Source organism: Eptesicus fuscus, chromosome 8, assembly GCF_027574615.1.
Source record: "Eptesicus fuscus isolate TK198812 chromosome 8, DD_ASM_mEF_20220401, whole genome shotgun sequence".
Taxonomy (NCBI): domain Eukaryota; kingdom Metazoa; phylum Chordata; class Mammalia; order Chiroptera; family Vespertilionidae; genus Eptesicus; species Eptesicus fuscus.
The window spans coordinates 33,347,523-33,361,200 of record NC_072480.1 but is presented as its reverse complement, the minus strand read 5'-3'; the positions used below and the strand labels follow the sequence as shown (position 1 = coordinate 33,361,200).

Here is a 13,678-nt window from a genome sequence, read left to right as displayed (position 1 = left end):
CTCACACTGTTTACCAGAGGTTCAATACATCATCTATGTTTGCCACAATAACTTTAAGTATTATTGGATATGCTGGGTTTTGAGTCCCAAGTGGAAGAGCAGCTTTCACAGCAGTCTGGACTTGTTGCCAAGCCTTCTTTTATTCTCAATCCTGCCCAGGACTATAGTTTTATGAGATACTTTGGAAATGTGTTTGAGGAGCACACTGAAAATATCTCTTGGCAGAGAGCAGATAAGTTTGTGTAACCCTGAAATAATACTGCAAATTTATACTTTTAGCCCTGCAAGGTAAAACTCAAACTGCTTTTAGTATTGCTTACAATTGGTGTAGAGAGGTAATAAAAGTAAATTCCAGATGAAGGGGCTCATACCAGATCCCGGGCTGAAGTGATATTTTCCAGTAAATATAAAATATTTAGAACAGCAACCAGAGTCATCAGTTGATTTAGATGCTAATAAAACAGTTACTCTCCAAGATCCATGCACTTGCTGCAGAGATCAGGGAATCTTTCTATGTTCATTTATTTAGCAGCCCAATGGTGCAATTTGTAGAAGTCAATTCCATTTTTTTCTTCTTCTCTTTATCCAGAAACCTAACCAATGTCTATTTGCCCCCCACTTCATTCTTGCTTTCTGGCATTTGGAAGGAAATTATAGCCACACTTGATTAACCAATACATAATTAGTTCAGGACAATTTTAAGTGATTATGTCCGTCAGCTTTTCTGAAACAGAAGCAGGTATTTTCCAGGATAGAACTTCACAAATTTGTGTTTTACAAAAACAGTTAAAAAGCCTTGGGAAGTTAAACTCAGGGTGAGCTACTTCTGAATTTGCAGGAATTGCAGAAAGCCACCAATGATCCTCTGTTGCCTGAGACATTGAAACCACTAGTGTGGTTTGCCGCGCTCCTCCAGAAGCTTCTGCCAGCCTTCCATTAGCCCTCAGCAGAATCTACTCCACAGCATCAGGGGTATGATGGGTTCCCTCTCTGCTGACTTCGTGATCTTCAGTAAGTGCCTCCCTTTGGAGAAATCAGAACCCGAATTCTGATAGCAAGCTCGTGTGCAAATTGTAGTTTTCATGTTTGCTTCCCCAGTGCATTAAGGAAGCACTTAAAAAGGCTGGGGTTGAGCTAAGTATCAGTAGACAATATCAGACACAGAAATCTTCACTCTGTAAGAATCTGTGAATCTGACTGAGAAAAACATTAATTATAGGGATTTTCAGAGTAAGCAAAGATTTGCATTTTATCTTGTCATACTGTATCGATCACTGTGGCAATAATTACAATCCAGAAGGTATGCACCAGACTACTCATTGGCTATAATCCAAAAGGCCAACAAGTAACATTTTAGGAAAACACTAATGGTCTGAAATGAAGAGAAACAAGAGTGTATCTTGTTGAACTTATTAGAATTTTTTGTTTATGAGTAACAAAGCTCATTTTTCATATGTTTAAAGTTTTCTGTGATTACAATGGTTTCCTCTGGGCAAACATTAGCATTTTCTAAGAAAAAGCAAAATCACTGAGCCAGAGAAGAAATGATTGGTGAACTATTTTTAAAGAATGTTTCTTTAAAAAAATAACTGGAATATGTATGATCAGTAACCTGGATATGATTGAAGAAAGCTGGAAAAATTACAGGCCAGAAAAATAGCTAAAGGTACCTGGATCTTACATATCCATGCAGGAAAAACTGAAGCTTGTTAAAGAAAATACCATTTTCCTTATAGAAAAAAAAAAAAGCTGAAAATTAGTAGAAGCTTATTAGTTTAATAGGAAACATAAGATTTGAAACTCATGTTAGATTTATATATAAAAAAGATAATTCATTTACATATGTGAGGAGATAATTCTTTCCATACATCCAGGAAAAATAAGAACTAAAAAAAGAAACCAAATAAAATAAATGATTACATAGAAACTGCATAATTCAGATAACTAAGAAACTTAAAACTAAGTCTTAAACTGTACTTCACATAAATTTGAGAGGTCATTGGATCCATAAATTCAAAACATGTTGACGATGAAAAATATTACTTAAACATTTAAAATTCTTAGAAGATATTAGTAATTTAGAATTTCAAGTAATAATCTGGAATGCAAATATATATAATGAAGAACAAAGAATACAGTTTAAAATTACAACATTAAAGAACAAAACAAGAAATAAAAAGTGAAAGCTCGCTCTGTAAAAACAATGAGAAACAGATTGATGTTCGACTTCTCTTTAGCATTGAATGATGTAAGGAAAAGGAGGACTAAATTCAAAGTACTAAGAAAAATTTATTTTGAATTTGAAGCCACCTACTTATTAATATAATATTAATAGGAGATATTTTCATCCACATATGGATTCAAAGTTTAATTAGTTAACACTTGTTAAAAGATTTAACTTGTGGAAAAAATTTACAAAGGCCATATTGTGTCAAGGAGAAAAAAATGATTCTAACAAAGAGGAATATATGGAAAATAATACAAAATAGTTGACAAATCAGTAATGATTATAGATTGTGTAAATATTTGCTTACATATACTTTTAAAAAAGCCTGGATGGAAAACCCAAATGATTTCACTTTTGAAAGATGCAATTTTTATTAAGTAGTGAAGGTATTTGTAATGAACATATCAATAAAAAACACATCTATACTAATAATAGGGTAATATGTAAATTGATTGGGATGCTGTCACAGTAACGACCAATCAGCAGACTGCATGTGCAGCAGGCATGGGTGGGCAGGGACTTGCAGTATAGGGGACTGGGGCAGGGGCGGGGCCGTGGGCTTGCGGAGAGGCCTCTGCCTGAGGGGTGGCTCCCGGACGAGCGCCATAGCTTTGGCGAAGTGGCCGGCCAGGAGGCGGGTGGGCCCACGGGGCACAGAGTGGCACTGAGGCAGTGTGCACCAGCGGGGGCTAGGGTCATGGCAGGGGGCCAGCGGGCGGGGATCTCCTCGCCCATGGAGAGCAAGGTTCTGTAGTGGCCCCAAAATACGGGTCAGCCCGGCGGGGAACAAGGGGCAATGACTGCCGGCATGTAAGGACGCCCAAGCGGAGGGGCGCAAACCCGCAGCCCTGAGGCAGGGATTGAGGGGTGGCCCACCTACTTCCCATCCCAAGCCTAATAGTCTTGTGTCTTCAACCTCAACCCTGCACACACTTTGTGTTTTTGTGCCATGTGTGATCCACAGGGCTATTTATCTTGTTTCTGAGTTTAGATTGTGTCTTTTTTTTTACTTTCTACTTTTACATTTTATATACCATTGTTCTGTGTTTAGAAGTCTCTTCTATATTTTGAAATAATTTCCTACTATAAAGTGATACTTGTAGAAAATGTAAATTTAGAAATAATCACACAACACTTTTTAGCATTTCCTTTCATCATATTTTTGTAAATATATTTGGCCTATTTTTATTTTACTTACTCCCAATTTATTAACGGTTGAAACCATTTTCAGAGAGTATTTTTTCTTTTAAAAGTCCCTACCTTATTAGTAAGGTAATGTGCAGGGGCACTGCACTGCTGGGTACATGACTGTGGCAGTTCTGCAAAGCTCCCAGCACTAACCAGGCCTCAACCCAGCAACGGTTGCCCTCATGGCAAAAGCTGCTTCACCACTCACCTTTCCGCTCCATGGTGAGACCGGTAACTGCCAGGCACCTGCGCACTTGAGAGGTGGCAACTCCTGCTCCCGCCTCAGCCCAAAAGCAAGCCCACGCCCACCCCGTCCCCAGTTCCTGCCCCACCCTGCCTCATGGCAGCACCTGCCAGCATGTTGAGTGCAAAGCCCACCACCTGCTCTCCAGAAGGGGGAACAGTAAAGAATGGGGGCGGGGGGCAGGAGGAGAGGAAAGAATGTGGAGCATCCATGATGAAGTGGTGCTTGAGAATGAGGCTTGGAAGCCTGATGGGGAGGTTTGTTCTGTTTGCCCCACGGCTGCCCCTTAGGAAGGACGGAGAGCACGGCTGTGAGGGCTCCCTGCATGCTGAGTCAAGTTCCACAGCCAAGTGGAATTGGCCTCAGTTTTCTGGTCTATAAAATGAATTAAGTATGTCCCAGTGCCTTTGCTGAGCTTTGAGGGCCAATTGAAATTCTATATAAAGAAAATGAGGAAAGAAGTGAGAAAGAAAAGGAAAGGCGAACAACACAAAAGAAAGACTGGAAGGAACCTGTAAACCCATTGTCACTTAAATAGGGAATATAGTCAATAGTGTTGTAATGACAGTGTGATGCCAGGTGGGAACTGGAAATATCAGGGAACACTTTGTAAAGTATATGATTGTCTAACCACTATTCTGTAACTAATATAAAACCTAAAACCAATACAAAATAATACTGAATGTAAAGAAATGAACATAAGAGTGAAATTTTTATAAATTTCAAAGTTTAAATACAGGCTGGAAAGGAAGGAAGGGGGAGAATAAAAATAGTGTTTTTCATTTTACCACTTTATTCTACTGTCTTTTCAGTACATGAAAGACACAGTTGTCTTTATATGGTGCTTTTATACTTTTCTAAGTCATTATCTCATTTGATGTTCAGGGCAACTTAAGGACAAGATAATTATTCCCTCCACTATTCAAAGAAAAGAAATCTTGGTGTCTGGTCCCAATGATTCAATTGTCAAGCCCTTATTGTAAAGCATGGTTAATGAAATTTTCTGTGAAGGGTCATATCTATACTAATAAAAGCCTTGGGGGCAATCAGGCCAGCAGAGAAGGTCAGTTGGGGGTGATCAGGCTGGCAGAGGAGCAGATAGACATCAATCAGGCCAGCAGGGAGCAGTTAGGGGGTGATCAGGCTGGCAGGCAGGCAAGAAGTTAGGAGCCAGTGGTCCCAGATTGGAGAGGGTGCAGACCGGGCTGAGGGACACTGCCCCCCCCCATGCACAAATTTCGTGCACCAGGCCACTAGTCAATGATAAAAGTCTTAAGCTATGCAAAGAACTTTGCGTTAGTTGATGCCATATTATTTTCTTTATTCCTATTCTCTATAATGATATAAAATTATACATTTTAATGATAACAATTTAAGGTTAATAATTATATAGCCTATAAAAGTATAAATATGTTCTATAGTACTAAAGGAAACAAATGTTTCAATAAAAAAACAAGAAAGGAAAAGTACATTAAAGAAAAAGAACCAGAATAGAGAGTCCATAAATAAACCTGTGCCTGTATAGTCAATTAATATTCAAAAAAGGAGGCAAAAAAACATACAATAGGCTAACAATAGTCTGTTAAATAAATGGTGTTGGGAAAATTGGACAAATAAAGGCCAAAAAAATGAACCTAGACCACCTTCTTACAACACACACAAGAATAAACTAAAAATGGATTAAATACTTAAATGTCAAACTCACAACCATAAAAATTCCAGAAGAAAACATAAGCAGTAAAATCTTGAACAATCTCATAGCAATATTTTATCCAATATACCTCCTCAGGTAAGAGAAACGTAAGACAAAATAAATGGGACTACATCAAACTAAAAGGTTTTTGCAGAGCAATAGAAACCATCGTCAAAATAAAGAGACAACCCACTGAATGGGAGAATATGTTTGCCAAAGATATATCTGGTAAGGGGTTAATATCCAAAATTTTAAGAACTTATAAACGTCAACACCAAAATATCAATCCAATTAAAGAATGTGCAAAAGGCTTGAATAGACACTCTCCACAAGGGGCCTACAGATGGCCAATAGACATATGAAAAGAAGCACAATGTTACTAATAATCAGAGAAATGACTATTAAAACCACAATGAGATATCACCTCACACCTGTCAGAATGGCTATCGTCAATAAATCAACAAACAACATAGTGTTGGCGAGGATGTGGAGAAAAGGGAACCCTTGTGCACTTTTGGTGGGAACCTTGACTGGTACAGCCTCTGTGGAAAACAGTATGGGGTTTCCTCAAAAATTGAAAATGTAACTGTCTTATGATCAGCATTTCCACTTACAGGAATTTATGAAAAGAAACCTGAAACACTATTTCAAAAGAATTTATGCAACTCTATGTTCATAGCAGCATTATTTACAATAGCCATATTTGGAAGCAAAGTGCCCATCAGTAGATGAATGGATAAAATATCTATGGTACATTTACACAATGGTATACCACTCAGCCATATAAAGCAAGAAAATTTTGCTCTTTGTGTCAGAATAGTTGGACCTGGAGAACATTATGCTAAATGAAATAAGCCAGTCAGAGAAAGACCAGTACCATATGATTTTACTCATATGTGGAATTCAATGAGCAAACTGAACTAACAGGCATGATGGACAGAGGCTCATAGAGAGCAGGGAGACCAATCTTGTGGCAGGAGTGAGGAATTGAGCAAAAAAGAAAAAGAAAGAATGAATGGACACAGACAACAGTGTGATAATTGTGGGTGTGGGAAAGATGCTGGGGTGGAGGAGGGTTGGTGGAGATGGAATATGGGGAATCAATGGTGATGGGGGAAAAATTTTAAAAATGAGAGCACCATCATAAATTCAATATTCTATTTATGTTATAAATCTATTTAATTATTTATAGCTTTAATTAGAAAGAAAACCAAGTAGATTGCTTATTCTAGTACATGCAAATGTGTAAAAACCCACATTTGAAAGGAAAGAATCTCAGAATGAAGTTAACCAAAATAAAATAAAATAACAATAGTTTTAACAGAAGGATGTAAAAGTTTTAATATTTTATTAACTAACAAAAATAGATCTAGTAATATTGATAATAAAATAAACAGAACAACCTATCAAAAACATAAAAAGAATATTTTGTTTTGGTAATAATAAAAATCATATTTGAAAAATATAAAGAACAAAAGTAGACAAAAATGACAAATTATCACCAGAGGATTTCAAAACATGTTTATCAAAAATTATCAGATTATATAGAATCAAAATATTTTATATAATATTTTTAACATCATCTTCAAGCTTGATCCAACACCATATTGGCTAATTTTGCAAACCAAAAGTAAAATTATATCACAAATTTGACCAGGTATAATTTATTCACATGCATGTGTGATTGCGGCACATGGGCATGCACAAACACACCTTTGATCAGTCTGCAACATATAAAAAGGAACTCATACAAGTTATATTTTGCTGAAATTTAATGATAGTACATGTCAAAAATTATATTTGTGTATACAGCAAGATATATAGATATATACATAGAGAACATCATAGATTATAAAATTCATATGGGTGAGCTTCTTTTGTCACAGAATTCCTCCAGTAATGTGATAAAGATGAACATAATATGGCAAAAAAAGAGGTACATAGGGTGGGGGTAGTGACTGTAACTTTTCAAAATGGAGAGATTTTGGGGAAGTTATAGAGGCGGCTGTAACTTGGGCAGTATTTGAGGAATGTATATAAAGATAATTTTAATAAGTATTGCTAATATTGCTAAGTAAGTTTAAAACAAGCAACATGTTGAATTTTTGAAAATTTATTTTAACTTCTCAGACTGTTCCCATCTTAGATTATATTGCAGAAATTAGTTCTGCAAGTTGTGACTTATAAGAATTATATCTATTAATGGGAAAATTGTAATAAAAATAAGTGGGGAATGATTAAATTTATTCACTTAAGTAAATGCTTGTTGAATGTGTATCCTAAATATGTTCTAGGAGTAGAAATACAATTATTTCAGGATTTTAATCTTTAGATGTATTATGAATGGATGTAGGGGAAGCAAGGAAAGTGTAACAAGGACAGGTCATCAAAAGGTTATAAAAAGAAAATGTGAAGAGATTTCAGGAGTCTTTGTGTAAATGTTACAAGAGAATTATAGCAGATATACCATACATTATTTAGAATATATTGAAGTTTTTTAATCCTTCTTAAAGGCTTTCTATGTTGTGTAAAATTTCAGCAGTAATTCTCTAATAATCACTATGAGTACATATTAACAGGATACTTCAAATTTAGTGGTTTCTCAGCTAAGTCCAAAGGTAAGATGCTTAATAATAATTGCAAAAGAATGATTATAATGCTGAACCATAATATACAAGTCAAATAAGTAAGAAAGAAGAGAAACTAAAGGGTATATTGAAATTGGAGAAGGAAAAGTTCAGATAGTTTTGGCCAAATTGAAGAATTGCATTATTAGATGTGGTGATAGAAATTTTTATTTTATCAGTGGAATGTCTGAATATGTGATTTTTTTTTTTTAATTTACAGTTTTCTTCTAGTTTGTTTTTTGCAAAGATAAGAGCGAGGAAGCAGCCATGGAATTCTGGAGAGGAGTTCAAGAAGAGAGAAGATGCTAAAGCTACTATGTTGGAAGTATCCTCTATATGAGCCATAAAATAATTGAAAGTGGTGAGAAGAACTGAGGTGGCATGAAAAAAAAAAATGAAGCAAGGGGTTAAGCATTATTGTCTAAGTAAATATGACAAGAAGTTTTACATAGTCAATAAGAGAGAAAAGGTGATATAATAAGACTATGTGAGCTCCAAGGCAGCATGATTGAAGGTGAGGAAGACTGTAAACACGGTATGGAGGAGAAAGGAAGACAAGCAATGTTCCTTAAGTGTGAGGGTATCTACTTTCAAGATCAGTAAGGTATTCTCAAGATGAAGCAAGGGTTAAGTTAAGAAGCAGGTGGACTGTTCTTGGGAGAAATTTTTGAGTATTAGAGTTGAAGTTCCAGATTGTAGATTATGGGATCCAAGCTCAGTAGTAAGATCCAAGCTCAGCACAAAGAATTGGAGTAAGAAGAAAGACAGAGAAATATGCTCCAGTAGGATATGAATCAAGAAGTATCAAGGTAAGCACTAAATAATAATAGATTAAAAACTGGGAGTAGGGCAAAGTGGGCATGGACTTCTACAAATGACTAACATACACCAAGATGAGACATATAAGGGGTTCTTAGGAGAAGAACATGAAAATAATAATGAGGCTCAGAAAGATTTGCCCATTGGCTTGATGGTAAATGAGAAGTCTCAGTAGGCAAGCCATCATTGATGAAAGACAAGAATTCAGATGGCTGGTCAGAAAGACCTTAGGGAGAGCATGTGGCATGGAAGCCTTAAAGGCTACTAGGGTAATGGGAAGAATGGGATATCTCTGACTGTTCAGTGGTGGAGTGTTTCTGTTATCTGGGTTGTCCTCTGTGTCCCCGCCTGTTGCTGGTGGAAGTGGCCTTATTGAGGTACTGTGGGAATAAGAATTTCCTGAGGCCCCATGAGAGGATAATGTATTGTGGAAAGCTTTATTTCTATGGAATTAAATCCCTCAGTTTCCAAAGTCCCATCTCTCTCCATTCCACCATGTAAAAAAATCATATTTTGTCTTCAGCAAAAGACAAAACCAAAGCCCCTGCCCAGAGCTTCTGCTCCGTATTCCAGCATCTGGCTAGGTTAGCTTGTGCTCACAGCTGTAGTCCATTGCATATGGGGTGGGCATGGCCATGGACTATGAGGCTTCTATAGCCACATAGCTATGGAGGGAGCATGAGTGAGTGCAAGGAAGCAGGAACAAAGCAAGAGGAATAAGAGAGAGGGAACCTCTTCCTCTGGGGATTGTGTATTCCCAAATTTTCATGGGCTTGCATTGGGGTCCACTATTCTAGCCAATGGTCTTTGTTTCCAGGTTAGACTAACAGGCAAGCACCTGCCCTATGTCAGTGGACTTCATTGCCCATGCCCCAATTTTCCCCTTTCCCAAGTGATTTGCTGGGAATGGACTGGTGGTTCCCTAGGGAGTGTTAAGTTGCTGCTCCCTGGTGAAGCTGACCAGATGACCCTGCTTACAATGTCTGGCCTCCCCTTTACTCCATTCCTATATTAATATTAATAACTAATGGTAACAGTTCCCTATTAACAGTAAGGCTCTTGTTTCTCTTGGCTAGTGTTCAGACCAGTGACTCAGAGGCCCAAGTTGTTGAACATTCAAGCTAGCAGAAAGAAAACTTTCTTATGAAGGTATTTGACATTAATTATCTATGGAGTAGAAGTAATATTGATCATAAATTGCATTTTTAATATAATAAGAAGGGACAGCAAACTAAAATCAGTGAATATTTCATTTGGTAATTTGCAGCTATTTCATAACCTTGTTCATGTAAAGATTGTCAAATTAGAATATTGGTATTCTTATAAATACATAAATAATGAGATAAAAATTGATGAAAAAAGTAAGTCATATTTTCCTAATTTGAATTAATTTTCAATTCTGCACACTGGGTATTTTTCTACCCAAAGAACTTTCTGCATGGAAAGCTTTCATTACATAATTATGAGGAAATACATAGATTTATATATCTTTCATTTTATGGACTTTGAGTACTTAAGGAACAATTGGCATATTAAATAGCTGGGAAATAAAGAAATCACTCTTTTATAATTACTACTGCAGAGTAGTAACTGGTCTATACAAAATTTCTGTTTTATCAGCTTATCTGAAATAATTTAAAGTTAGGTGACAGACAAAAGGAAAACTGTCACATAAGCTCATTCTGACAAATGGATAAATGTTTAGATGATTTTAGACTGTCAGTTTGAATATAAATTAGATTCCTTAGAGGTATAACATCAGTGACAACTCTATATAGTTCAGTTTGCAGATTGATCTCATGTACTCAATAGTGTCATTGGCTTACGATTTACCCAGATCATGTAATAAGCATTTTTAACTGACTGTGGCACATCATAATGCAAGCATAGTCATTGAGAGATGGCAGTTCTCAATTGTTCATTTTTGTATTTGGGGAGCTGATAAAAATAGTATGTCAAAGTCAAGGGAATTAAAAAACTGAATAAATTAGGAACGGTGAATGCTTGCTATTATAGGAACATGACATCATACTTTTTTTTTTAAATCAGAAAATTTGAATAGCCACTAAAGTTCTCTTTGAAAACTCTTCTTACCATCATCACTAACCCTTTAATTAGTGACTTGATAATTAGGCAGGATATTTCTTACAAACATAGCTGAAGCACAATAATAATCAGCCTCGCAATCATAGATTGTATTGAGAATAATACAATGAGGTCATTAAGGACATGAGTTTTGGAATCATACATACAACTGAGTTTAATTCTTGAGTTTACCACTTACTAGCTAGGAACCATGTGATTGAGCACTGAAGCTCTAAGGCAAGTTTTCTTAATTAAACAGGACAATCTATAATAATAATCCTATCTAATTAAAGAGTAATATGCAAATTGACCATACCTCCGCTACACCCACAAGCCAGGCCCATCAGCCAATCAGGAGTGAGTATGTAAATTAACCCAACCAAGATGGAGGCAGCCATGGAGAGAGCAGGAGGCTTGGATTTCCCCGGCAATGGAGGAAGCCAAACTTTCCGCCTGCCCTGGCCAACCCAGGCCTCCACTCAATGCTACAAAATTATAATTATAGAAGATAAATAAATCCAAGATACCAGGGGCTCTGCTTGGGTCACTGGGGTGTGTGGCCAGCCTGTAAATTACCACAGGCCCCTCACCCAGGCCGCCCCACACCCCTAGGGAACCTCCACCCTTATCCAGTACACCTTTCAGGGCAAACCAGCCAGCCCCCACCTGTGCACCAGGCCTCTATCCTATCTAATCCTATCTAATAAAAGAATAATATGCAAATTGACCATCACTCCAAGGCACAAGGTGGCTGTCCCCATGTGGTCAAAGATGACTGCGCCCATGTGGACACAGATGGCCGCCACAAGATGGCCAGTAGGGGAGGGCAGTTGGAAGGGACCAGGCCTGCAAGGGAGGGCAGTTGGGGGTGATCAAGCCTGCAGGGGAGGGCTGGTAGGGGTGACTAGGCCAGCAGAGGAGGGAAGTTGGGGGCGACCGGGCCTGCAGGGAAGGGAAGTTGGGGGGGACCCAGGCCTACAGGGGAGGGCAGTTAGGGGTGACCAGGCCTGCAGGAGAGGGCAGTTAGGGGTGACCAGGCCTGCAGGGGAGGACAGTTAGGGGCAAACAGGCTGGCAGGGGAGCAGTTAGGCATCAATCAGGCTGGCAGGGGAGTGGTTAGGGGGTGATCAGACTGGCAAGCAGAAGCAGTTAGGGGCAATCAGGAAGGCAGGCAGGCGAGCAGTTGGGAGCCATCAGTCCTGGATTGTGAAAGGGATGTCTGACTGCCCGTTTAGGCCCGATCCTACCTGGATAGGGCCTAAACGAGCAGTCAGACATCCCTTGAGGGGTCCCAGATTGGAGAGGGTGCAGGCTGGGCTGAGGGACACACATGCCTGTGCACGAATTTCGTGCACTGGGCCTCTAGTCTATAATAATAAAAGGGTAATCTACTAATTAGACCGATGTCTTCTGGACATCATTCCAGAGGTCCTTCCTGACAAAGCTGGGGCTGGAGTGAAACCAGCCCAGGTCCCGGGTGCCTGCCAGTGGCCGGAGAAGGGAAGCCTGGATCCCAGGTGCCCAAGGGAAGCCAGTGCTGCCAAACGGCGGAAGGAAGGACTACTCTTTCATGAATTTTCATGCAACGGGCCTCTGGTAAGACTATAATAACAGAGAGAGTTTTAAAGAGATTTAAAAAATAATAACATGTGAAATGTTTAGCATAGTGCCTTGTCCATAAAATGGGATTCAAAAGGCAATTATCATGTCATTAGCTTTATTATCATTGTGACCAAATTTATCATAAAAATCAGTTAAAATTATTTTCCCACGTTATTATCTCATTATTCTCTGTTTTCTATATTAGTGACTTTTGGGGTTATTATTATATAATTTTTTCCAGTAAAAAATAATTATCAATATTTAAGCACATTGCATTATAAAATATTATTTTATTTATCATACAGATTAATTGCAGAAAAATGTCAAAAAGAAGAGAAAAAGAAATACTGGATGACATATAAATACTCCAACTTTATGACATACTCCAAAAGCAAATGATTTGCAGGCACATTTGATTTTCATGTCAAGTAAAACTTGAGTATATCACACAAAAGAAAACTAAATACAAAGAAAAACTTATATTCTTTTAATATGCATTTTTCTGATTTCTTTTGTATATCCAGTATCTGCTTTTATGTCAGTTTAATAACCTAACTGGGTTTAAATACCGAATGTTTTTAAAATGACTTTATATGAAAACACCTTCATAAATACACTACAATATTTCATATCTTATTTCCACTATTTTTATTTGTTTGATTTTTTTTTATTTAGAAAAAAAAAAGGATTACTGTAAAAAGCATCTTGTAAACTTTTACTATTAAAAAATACATCATGGGCAGACTAAACTTTGATATGCTTCTTCTACATTTCATGTAAATAAAACTTTTCACTATAGAGCCAATATTAAAACCAGAGTGGATCTCATACCCAATCTTATGCTTTTTGACTAAGTATTGACTGAGTACCTATTAACTCCAATAACAGAGTTTCAGTGCTCCATTAACAAAATGCCATTGTAATTTTTCAAGGAATATTATTTATTATGATTTACAGAGATGATGATACACCCACAATAAGGATTTAACATGCATATAATTAAATGTCTACTTCTCACTGAGTTTAGTTACCAAAGTTTCTCTAAAAGGAAATAAAAAGAAGATTGTAACAGCCTTTGCAATGATGTCACATGATAAAAAGGCAGCAGAACATGAGACTGCTGGAATAGAATCCAGTAACAGTGTTTATCCACTGACAAAAAACTGACATGCTGACTTGAAACATCTATTAGC

At 37.4% G+C, this 13,678-nt stretch overlaps 1 long non-coding RNA gene across 1 annotated transcript; it reads left to right on the top strand.

Annotated features, from left to right (window-relative positions):
- The first annotated feature begins 8,264 nt into the window (after window positions 1–8,264).
- Window positions 8,265–12,353, top strand: LOC129149931 (uncharacterized). Its single transcript, XR_008556714.1, has 4 exons — window positions 8,265–8,304; window positions 8,713–8,788; window positions 9,875–9,947; window positions 12,310–12,353. It is a non-coding gene; the product is annotated as an uncharacterized LOC129149931 (long non-coding RNA).
- Window positions 12,354–13,678: the final 1,325 nt, after the last annotated feature.